Below are 12,912 nucleotides of genomic sequence, written 5' to 3'. Positions count from 1 at the left end.
TGGTTGTTATAACATGGTTATAACATGGTTGATTATAACATGGTTATAACATGGTTGATTATAACATGGTTATAAGATAGTTGGTTATAACATGCTTATAACATGGTTGGTTATAACGTGGCTGGGTATAACATGGTTGGTTATAACATGGTTATAACATGGTTGTTATAACATGGTTATAACATGGTTGGTCATAACAAGGCTGGTTATAACATGGTTGTTTATAACATGGTTGGTTATAACATTGTTGGTTATAACATGGTAATAACATTGTTGGTTATAACATGTTTATAACATGGTTGGTCATAACAAGGCTGGTTATAACATGGTTGTTATAAAATGGTTGGTTATAACATGTTTATAACATGGTTGGTTATAACATGGTTATAACATTGTTGGTTATAACATGGTAATAACATTGTTGGTTATAACATGGTTGGTTATAACATGGTTATAGCATGGTTGATTATAACCTGATAATAACATGGTTGATTATAACATGGCTGGTTATAACATGATTGGTTATAACATGGTTATAGCTTGGTTGGTTATAACATGCTTATAACATGGTTGGTCATAACATGGTTATAACATGATTGGTTATAACATGGTTGGTTATAACATGACTGGTAATAACATGGTTATAACATGGTTGATTATAACATGGTTATAAGATAGTTGGTTATAACATGCTTATAAGATGGTTGGTTATAACATGGTTGGTTATAACATGGCTGGGTATAACATGGTTGGTTATAACATGGTTATAACATGGTTGGTTATAACATGATTATAACATGGTTGGTTATAACATGGTAATAACATGGTTGGTTATAACATGGTTATAACATGGTTGTTATAACATGGTTATAACATGGTTGATTATAACATGGTTATAACATGGTTGGTTATAACATGGTTATAAGATAGTTGGTTATAACATGCTTATGACATTTAGTTACAACATGGTTATAACATGGTTGGTTATAACATGGCTGGTTATTAAAAAGCGTTATAACATGGTTGGTTAAAACATGGTTATAACATGGTTGTTAATAACATTGTTGTATCATGGTTGGTTATAACATGGTTAAATGTTTGGTTATAACATGGTTGTAACATGGTTGGTTATAACATGGTTATAACATAGTTGGTTAAAACATGACTGGTTATTAAAAAGCGTTATAACATGGTTGGTTATAACATGGTTATAACATGGTTGATTATAACACGGTTATAAGATAGTTGGTTATAACATGCTTATAACATGGTTGGTTATAACATGGTTATACAATGGTTGGCTATAACATGATAATGACATGGTTGGTCATAACAAGACTGGTTATAACATGGCTGGTTATAACATGGTTGGTTATAACATGGTTTTTATAACATGGCTGGTTATAACATGGTTGGTTATAACATGGTTATAACATTGTTGGTTATAACATGGCTGGTTATAACATGGTTATAACATTGTTGGTTATAACATGGTAATAACATTGTTGGTTATAACATGTTTATAACATGATTGGTTATAACATGGTTGGTTATAACATGGCTGGTTATAACATGGTTATAACATTGTTGGTTATAACATGGCTGGGTATAACATGGTTATAACATTGTTGGTTATAACATGGTTGGTTATAACATGATTGGTTATAACATGGTTGGTTATAACATGGCTGGTTATAACATGGTTATAACATGGTTAGTTATGACACGATAATAACATGGTTGGTTATAACATGGTTATAACATGGTTGGTTATAACATGGTTATAACATGGTTGGTTATAACATGATAATAACATGGTTGGTTATAACATGGTTAGATCATGGTTGTTATAACATGGTTATAACAACATGGCTGGGTATAACATGGTTATAACATTGTTGGTTATAACATGGTTGGTTATAACCAAGATAGTTGGTTATAAAATGGTTATAACAACAGGGGGATAGCTCAGTAGGTAAAGTGGTCGCCCCATGATCGGAAGGTCGGCGGTTCTACCCTGAGGTACCCCTGAGCAAGGTACCGTCCCTACACACTGCTCCCCGGGCGCCTGCTTAGTGGGCTGCCCACTGCTTCACTGAGTGAATGGGTCAAATGCAGAGAAAAACAAGTAATTTCCCCATGGGGATCAATAAAGTATCCATTATTATTATTATTATTATTATAACATGGTTGATTATAACATGGTTATAAGATAGTTGGTTATAACATGCTTATGACATGGTTTGGTTATAACATGGTTATAACATTGTTGGTTATAACATGGCTGGTTATAACATGGTTGTTATAACATGGTTGGTTATAACATGGTTATAACATGGTTGATTATAACATGCTTATAACATGGTTGGTTATAACATGCTTATAGCATGTTTGGTTATAACATGGTAATAACATGGTTGGTTATAACATGGATATAACATGGTTGTTATAACATGGTTATAACATGGTTGATTATAACATGGTTATAACATGGTTGATTATAACATGGTTATAAGATAGTTGGTTATAACATGCTTATAACATGGTTGGTTATAACATGGTTATACCATGGTTGGTTATAACATGGCTGGTTATAACATGGTTGGTTATAACATGGTTATACCATGGTTGGTTAAAACATGACTGGTTATAAAATGGTTATAACATGGTTGGTTATAACATGGTTGGTTATAACATGGTTATAACATGGTTGGTTATAACATGCTTATGACATGGTTGGTCATAACAAGACTGGTTATAACATGGTTGGTTATAACATGGTTATAACATGGTTGATTATAACATGGCTGCTTATAACATGGTTGGTTATAACATGGTTATAACATGGTTGGTTATGACAAGATAATAACATGGTTGGTTATAACATGGTAATAACATGGTTGGTTATAACATGCTTATAACATGGTTGGTCATAACAAGGCTGGTTATAACATGGTTGATTATAACATGGTTATAAGATGGTTGATTATAACATGGTTATAAGATAGTTGGTTATAACATGCTTATGACATGGTTGGTCATAACAAGGCTGGTTATAACATGGTTGATTATAACATGGTTATAACATGGTTGTTATAACATGGCTGGTAATAACATGGTTATAACATGGTTGATTATAACATGGTTATAAGATAGTTGGTTATAACATGCTTATAACATGGTTGGTTATAACATGGCTTGGTATAACATGGTTGGTTATAACATGGTTATAACATGGTTGTTATAATATGGTTATAACATGGTTGATTATAACATGGTTATAAGATAGTTGGTTATAACATGCTCATGACATGGTTTGGTTATAACATGGTTATAACATGGTTGGTTATAACATGGTTATAACATGATTGTTATAACATGGTTATAACATGGTTGATTATAACATGGTTATAAGATAGTTGGATATAACATGCTTATGACATGTTTGGTTATAACATGGTCATAACATGGTTATAACATGGTTGGTTATAACATGCTTATAACATGGTTGGTTATAACATGGCTGGTTATAACATGGTTGGTTATAACATGGTTATAACATGGTTGTTATAACATGGTTGGTTATAACATAGTTATAACATGGTTGGTTATAACACGCTTAAGACATAGTTGGTCATAACAAGGCTGGTTATAACATGGTTGGTTATAACATGGTTATAACATTGTTGGTTATAACATGGTTGGTTACAACATGGTTGGTTATAACATGGTTATAACATGGTTGTTATAACATGATAATAACATGGTTTGTTATAACATGGTAATAACATGGTTTTTTATAACATGGTTGGTTATAACATGGTTATAACATGATTGGTTATAACATGGTTGGTTATAACATGGCTGGTTATAACATGGTTATAAAATGGTTGGTTATAACATGGTTATAACGTGGTTGGTTATAACATGGTTATAACATGGTTGGATATAACATGGTTGGTTATAACATGGCTAGTTATAAAATGGTTGGTTATAACATGGTTATAACATGGTTGGTTATAACATGCTTATAACATGGTTGGTCATAACATGCTTATATCATGGTTGGTTATGACATGATTGGTTTTAACATGGTTATAACATGGTTGGTTATAACATGCTTATAACATGGTTGGTCATAACATGCTAATATCATGGTTGGTTATAACATGGTTATAACATGGTTGGTTATAACATGATAATATCATGGTTGGTTATAACATGGCTGGTTATAACATGGTTATAACATGGTTAGTTATGACAAGATAATAACATGGTTGGTTATAACATGGTAATAACATGGTTGGTTATAACATGGTTATAACATGGTTGGTTATAACATGGCTGGTTATAACATGGTTGGTTATAACATGGTTATAACATGGTTGGTTATGACATGATAATAACATGGTTGGTTATAACATAGTTGGTTATAACATGGTAATAGCATGGTTGGTTATAACATAGTTATAACATGGTTGTTATAACATGGTTGGTTATAACATGGTAATAGCATGGTTGGTTATAACATAGTTATAACATGGTTGTTATAACATGGTTGGTTATAACATGGTTATAACATGGTTGGTAATAACATGCTTATAACATGGTTGGTCATAACAAGGCTGGTTATAACGTGGTTAGTTATAACATGGTAATAACATGGTTGGTTATAACATGGTAATAACATTGTTGGTTATAACATGGTTATAACATGGTTGGTTATAACATTTTTGGTTATAACATGGCTGGTTATAACATGGTTATAACATGGTTGGTTATAACATGGTTATATGGTTGGTTATAACATGGTTAAAACATGGTTGATTATAACATGCTTTTGACATAGTTGGTTATAACATGGCTGGTTATAACATGGCTGGTTATAACATGGTTGTTATAACATGGTTGGTTATAACATGGTTATAACATGGTTGGTTATAACATGCTTATAACATGGTTGGTCATAACAAGGCTGGTTATAACATGCTTAGTTATAACATGGTAATAACATGGTTGGTTATAACATGGTAATAACATTGTTGGTTATAACATGGTTATAACATGGTTGGTTATAACATTTTTGGTTATAACATGGCTGGTTATAACATGGTTATAACATGGTTGGTTATAACATGGTTATATGGTTGGTTATAACATGGTTATAACATGGTTGATTATAACATGCTTTTGACATAGTTTGTTATAACATGGCTGGTTATAACATGGCTGGTTATAACATGGTTGGTTATAACATGATAATAACATGGTTGGTTATAACATGGTAATAACATGGTTAGTTTTAACATGGTAATAACATGGTTGGTTATAACATGGTAATAACATCGTTGGTTATAAAATGGTTGGTTATAACATGGTTATAACATGGTTGGTTATAACATGGTGATAACATGGTTGGTTATAACATGATTATGACATGGTTGGTTATGACATGGTTGGTTATAACATGGTATAACCAACATAACTGTCATAAGAGTTACACTGCATGTTTGTGCGGCATTCTGAATTACCTGGCAGTAACAGTGATATCGTCCCTGGGTGGGCTTGAACCACCAACCTTTCGGTTAACAGCCGAACGCGCTAACCGATTGCGTCACAGAGACTGACAACTCGTAACACACAGGTGTAGAGAGTTGACGGGGGAGTGGGGGAGGGTGTTCCAGTCTTTTTGGTTGTGGGGTAAACAATTGTGCAACAGAGACTGAATAAAGCCAAGCAGGGGCGTCGAGAGAGGACCGGGTGGCTGGATGGAGGTGCTCTGGTACTTCCTCTCCATACCGCCTTAATTGTTTAAAATATGTGACTTGTAGGTAATGAACTTGGCAGCAAGTATGCAGTTACGGATGAACAACAGCACCCCAAAGATGCATATCACCCTTGATAAAACAGTTGACTGCGTTTATCAAACGACCGTCCTGCATATACCATTGTTGGTTAAAACATGGTTGATTATAACATGGTATAACCAACATAACTGTCATAACAGTTGCACTGCACATTTGTGCAGCGTTCTGCATTAACTGGCAATAAAGCTGACATCATCCCTTCGTGTCACGGCTGCCGAGGCAAGCCGTGTGGAGTTGGAAAAAGGACCCAAGAGCAAGCAGTGTATGAAAAGATTAGTGGAGTTTATTTACAAGGTGTCAGTGGCAGGAACAGAAAACGAATAATGAGACAAACAAATGGAAAACTAAACTGGGAAAACTAAAGAGCAACTAGAAATGCAGGGGTGAAAGGCAGAGAGACGCAGACTGACGGAGGATACAAAAACGCAGCGAGACACAGATGAATGCAGAAAAGCGCGGACTTACATGGAGTAATACAGACGAACCGGCAACAGGCAGGAGAACACACAGGGCTTAAATACACACACCAGTAATCAGGGGATAAGAGACAGGAGGGCAACACAGCTGGGAGAAATCAGAGCTGACGGGACAGGGGAAATGTAAACTGAACACACTCACATCAGACATGAACCTTCAGAATAAAACAGGAAATTAACAGACAGAGAACCAGACAGGACACTGAACTTGACAGGCAGACTCATGAGCAGACACAATAACACCGTGGACAGACAGAGGGAACACAGAGAAGTGGGAGCAGGCAGGCAAAGAACAGAAACCTAACAAATGGCAAAAATCACAACAGAATACACACTCTGAATGAACAAAAGCATAAAGAAACACAAAACACTGAGTCCTCAGACTCAGGACCATGACACTTGGTGGTTATAACATGGTTGGTTATAACATGCTTATAACATGGTTGGTTATAACATGGCTGGTTATAAAATGGTTGGTTATAACATGGTTATAACATGGTTGGTTATGACATGATAATAACATGGTTGGTTATAACATGGTAATAACATGGTTGGTTATAACATGCTTATAACATGGTTGGTCATAACGTGGTTATAACATGATTGGTTATAACATGTTTGGTTATAACATGGCTGGTAATAACATGGTTATAACATGGTTGATTATAACATGGTTATAAGATAGTTGGTTATAACATGCTTATAACATGGTTTGTTATAACATGGCTGGGTATAACATGGTTATAACATGGTTGTTATAACATTGTTATAACATGGTTGGTTATAACATGGTTATAACATGGTTGATTATAACATGGTTATAAGATAGTTGGTTATAACATGCTTATAACATGGTTGGTCATAACATGGTTATAACATGATTGGTTATAACATGGTTGGTTATAACATGGCTGGTTATAACATGGTTATAACATGGTTGATTATAACATTATTATAAGATAGTTGGTTATAACATGGTTATAACATGGTTGGTTATAACATGATTGGTTTTAACATGGTTATAACATGGCTGGTTATAACATGGTTGGTTATAAAATGATTATGACATGGTTGGTTATAACATGGTTGGTTATAACATGCTTATAACATGGCTGGTTATAACATAGTTATAACATGGTTGATTATAACATGGTTATAAGATAGTTGGTTATAACATGGTTATAACATGGTTGGTTATAACATGATTGGTTTTAACATGGTTATAACATGGCTGGTTATAACATGGTTGGTTATAAAATGATTATGACATGGTTGGTTATAACATGGTTGGTTATAACATGGTTGTAACATGGTTGGTTATAACATGATAATAACATGGTTTGTTATAACATGGTAATAACATGGTTGGTTATATCATTGTCTGTTAAACAATGGTTGGTTATAACATGGTTATAACATGGTTGGTTATAACATGGTTGGTTATAACATTCTTATAACATGGTTGGTTATAACATGGCTGGTTATAAAATGGTTGGTTATAACATGGCAATAACATGGTTGATTATAACATGGTTATAACATAGTTGGTTAAAACATGCTTATAACATGGTTGGTTATAACATGCTTATAACATAATAATCAAAGTGTTTTTATTGAGTTTTCAGAAAGCATATCATACATACAGAAAAGCTCGAACTCAAGTCCTACAACACAGTGTAAGACAAAACTATACCCAGACAGAGAAAAGAGAGAAAAAAATAAATAAAAAATATATATAAGGGGGGGGGGGGGGGGGGGGGAGTTGCCAGTTATGGAGTAGACGGAAACTCATCTTCAAAATAGGAAATGAAAAGCTGCCAGACCTTAAAGAATTTCTTGGTGTTGCCCTGTATAGTAAATCTGAGATGTTCTAATTTGAGGTGTGCCATCACCTCCTCCACCCTGCGTTTATGGGATGGCGGTGTTGCCTCCTAGCCAACCATGAGGTGAATGCTATTGCCTTCCTCTGAGAGGCTGTTAGTTGAGTTTCCCTCGGTGCCACACCAAAGATGGCTGTCAGAGGCATTGGTTCCATATCTTTATTATAAATGAATGAGAATGTTCTAAAGATATTAGCCCAAAAGTCTTTCAGCCTGGAACAAGACCAGAACATGTGGCATAGGTTGGCTGGCACCTGTTTACATCTGGGGCAGGTCGGATCGGCCCCCTGGTACATTCTTGCCAGTTTCTCCCTTGACAAGTGGAGTCTGTGTAACACCTTGAACTGTATCAATCCATGTCTTACACATACAGAAGCAGAGTGTACTAGATCTACAGCCCCTCCCCAGTCAACCTCTGAAATGTCCAGCCCCAATTCTTCCTCCCATTTCCTTCTTACATTGTCCAGGGAGGGGGAAGCCACATTCACAATATTTGCATATAGCGTGGAGATTGTCCCCTTAGCAGTCGGATCTGTGTCCATCAGCTCGTCTATCCAACTGCTTTGTGGAAGCTCGAGGGAGGGACTGAATGACTTTTTCACAAAGTCCCGAACCTGGAAATATCTAAAGTAATTAGTCTTGGAGGAGATTCCATAGTCCTTTTCCAGTTGAGCAGCAGACATAAAAGTACCATTTTTAAAAAGATGTTTGACACATTCCACCCCAGCTCTATGCCATTCCCTAAAGGCTGTTCCCCCGAGGGCTGGGGGAAACAAGTGATTTCCATAGATGGGAGTAGATAGGAGGGCATTTCTGTTTTTAAAATGTGATCTGAATTGAGTCCAAATTTTCAAAGAATTAGATACCACCGGGTTGTTTGTGTAAAGATGTTTGCTCAAGGGTAGAGGAGCGCAGACCAGGGAGCGCAGGGACACTGGGCTAGAGACATACCTTTCCATATGAACCCATATTGGGGTTTCATCCTCATCTAACTCTTTGACCCAAAATAACAACTTATGTATATTAGCAGCAAAATAATAGTGCATATAGTTCGGCAGAGCCAGGCCTCCCTCTTCTTTCTGTCTCTCAAGAAACTCCCTTCTTATCCTGGGGACTGTTTTTTCCCAAATAAAGGCAGACGTACATTTGTTCAATTCCTTAAAAAATGGTTTAGGAATGAAAATCGGTATCGTCTGAAATAAATAGAGGAGCCGTGGCATTATATTCATTTTAACAGAATTTACCTTCCCTGCTAATGATAAGGGGAGCGATGCCCACCTTTCCATATCTAATTTTGCTTTGTCCAGTGCAACTTTAAAGTTATAGTCCAGTAAATCTTTATACTTACTAGTTACATTAACACCTAAATATATGAATCTATCCTTATGTATTGCAAAGGGATAGGCCCGGAAAGAAAGTTTCCTCGCCTGTTTATTAATAGGGAAAAGAACACTTTTGTCTAAATTAATTTTATAGCCCGACACCCTCCCAAAATCTTTGATAATACCAAGGGCCACCGGGATACTAATGGCAGGGTTTGACAGGAAAAGGAGGAGATCGTCAGCATATAAGGACAGCCTATGGTTTTGTGTCCCCCTTTGTATCCCTACCAATTCAGCAGCCTGTCTCAGCATCATCGGAAGGGGTTCAATTGCCACATCAAAGAGCAGGGGTGATAAAAGGGCACCCCTGTCTTGTTCCCCGGAATAGAGAGAAGGGTTCAGATATGATATTATTCGTTCTCACCATAGCCTGGGGGCTCGAATAAATTATTTTAATCCACGAGCAAAATGTTGGACCAAAGCCGAATCTCTCGAGGGCCATAAATAGATAGTAATGTGGGCATCTAGGGATATCACAATCTCTGGCATAATGTTATCTTCAGCAGTATATACTACATTGAACAGACGGCGGAGATTGCTGGAGAGTTGTCTACCTGCAACAAACCCTGTCTGATCAGGATGTATTATCTTACTTATAACAAGCTCAATTTTAGCTGCCAGTACTTTGGTCAGTATTTTATAATCACATCCAAGTAAACTTACCGGGCGATATGACTCACATTTAAGTGGGTCCTTATTCTTCTTAAGGAGTACAGAGATCAAGGCCTGTGACATTGTTTGGGGCAGAGCTTTTTTATCAAGAACTTCCTTAAATACTCTGCAAAGCAAGGGAATCAGTGCGGGAGCAAATGTTCTATAAAACTCACTTGGGTACCCATCAGGGCCCGGCGCTTTTCCTGTCTTCATACTCCGAATTGCTTTGTCTATCTCTGTGGCAGATATGGGCCCCTCTAACCTATCTCTATCTGCTGCCTCTAGTGGTGGTATTTCAAGGTTTTCAAAAAAATTCTTCACTCGGTCCCTATCATTTAGTTCTGAGGTATACAAGTCCTCATAAAAAGATTAAAATTGATTGTTAATCCCCTTCTGATGTATAATTTTACTACCCACATTATCTCCTATCTCTACTATCATACCAGCAGCTGCTGATTGTTTCAGCTGGTAGCTCAGGAGTTTACCGGTGCGCTCACCATGCTCATAGAGATCTTGTCTTGACCTAAGATATGAATCCTCCTCGCGCTGACTTGTCAGAATGTCATATTCAGTCTGGAGCAAAATCCTTTTTCTATGTAGCTCCTCAGATGGAGTCATAGAATTTGCCCGGTCAACTTCTTTTATTGCTTTCATTAATTCTGTGGTACGTTTCATTCTTCTTTTCCTTTCACCAGCACTGTATGAAATGATTTGTCCGCGTATATACGCTTTTAATGGTTCCCATAAAGTGCCACTGCTTATATCAGGAGTATCATTAAGATTAACATGCTTATAACATGGTTGGTTATAACATGGCTGGTTATAACATGGTTGGTTATAACATGATAATAACATGGTTGGTTATAACACGGTTATAACATGGTTGGTTATAACATAGTTATAACATGGTTGGTTTGTACATGGTTGGTTATGACATGGTTATAACATGGTTTGTTGTAACATGGCTGGTTATAACATGTTTATAACATGGATGTAACATGGTTGGTTATAACATGGTTATAACATGGTTGGTTATGACATGGTTATAACATGGTTGGTTGTAACATTGTTGGTTATAAAATGGTTGGTTATAACATGGTTGGTTATAACATGGTTGGTTATAACATGATTGGTTTTAACATGGTTATAACATGGTTGGTTATAAAATGATAATAACATGGTTGGTTATAACATGGTTATAACATGGTTGGTTATAACATGGTTATAACATGGTCGATTATAACATGGTTATAACATAGTTGGTTAAAACATGTGTATAACATGATTGTAACATGGTTGGTTATAACATGGTTATAACATGGTTGGTTATAACATGGTTATAACATGATTGGTTTTAACATGGTTATAACATGGTTGGTTATAACATGGTTGGTTATAACATGGCTGGTTATATCATGATAATAACAGAAATAGCAGCCTCAACAGCAAAGGTGAATGTTTTAAAAACTTCTGAAATGTCCCGAGTCTCAAGTGCTGCTAATGTTAAATCTGATGGAATGAATTCGTATTTAGAACGAGAGCAGGGGCGTTTAGCCGTTTTAAATCCTAATGCTCCGACGTTTAAACCTGTGTTACCAGAACAACCATATCAGGGTGTGGATGCTAGTGATCATCAAGCACAGGTATTGGATGTAAGGCCCAAGTTTAAAAATACTTTTCAACCCAAGGTCGTTTCATTGGAAAGGGCAGAGACAAAGTTACATCAAGTATTTCCAGGTGCAGTTTCAACTACTCAGATGATTTCGCAGTCTCACGCACAATCAAAACCTCTCACACATACAGTGCAAGGTGGTGAGGGTCATGATCATCTAGTCACAGTTTTGAAGAAACAAAATGAAATTACAACTTTATTAGCTGAGCAGCAGTCTCTGTTTTTGTTACCAAGGCGTGACATTCAGTTATTTGATGGCGATCCTTTGCAATATCAAACATTTATGAGAGCTTTTGAGCACATGGTGGAGAGTCAAACTCACAGTGCTAAGGATTGTTTATATTTTCTCGAGCAATATACTAAAGGCCATCCAAGAGAAATGGTCAGAATGTCATGGATCGCTGTGTGGCAGGCAGGAGGAGGACCCAAAATGCAAAACTCACAGACACGGGGATGAACTCAAAAAATCACAGCTTTAATGCTGGAGAGGCAGAACGTAGGAAATACAAAACTAAACTGGGAAAATTAAATACAAAGCTCGCCAAGAGACACAGGGAGGAACACACACAACATGAGGGAGAACGCGACACAGAACTGAGGGAGACGCAGACATAAATGCACAGAGGGTTAACGAGGGAAGTGGGAGCACACGGGGAACACAGGTGACACTGATAATTATAACAAGACACGGCAGGAGTGAACACAACACTAACGGGAGACGGGCAAAGTAAAACAGGAAGTACAGAGGTTCAGACAGGAGGAGAGAGAGCACGGGGAACATGGCCTAAGGAACGAAATACAAAAATACAAGGAACTAAGAATACTGGGCCCACATGGCCCAGGACCATGACATCACCCCCCCCTTAAGGGGTGGCACCAGACAGCCCAAACACAGAAAAACAAAACCAAACAGAAAACGACCCAGGGCGGGCGGCGGGGGCCCAGGACGGAGGGCTCGGAACAGAAAACAAAAGAGCACAG

The sequence above is a fragment of the Astatotilapia calliptera genome, chromosome 3 (assembly GCF_964374335.1).
Source record: "Astatotilapia calliptera chromosome 3, fAstCal68.1, whole genome shotgun sequence".
NCBI classification, from domain to species: Eukaryota; Metazoa; Chordata; class Actinopteri; order Cichliformes; family Cichlidae; genus Astatotilapia; species Astatotilapia calliptera.
Note: the sequence above shows the minus strand (reverse complement) of the source record.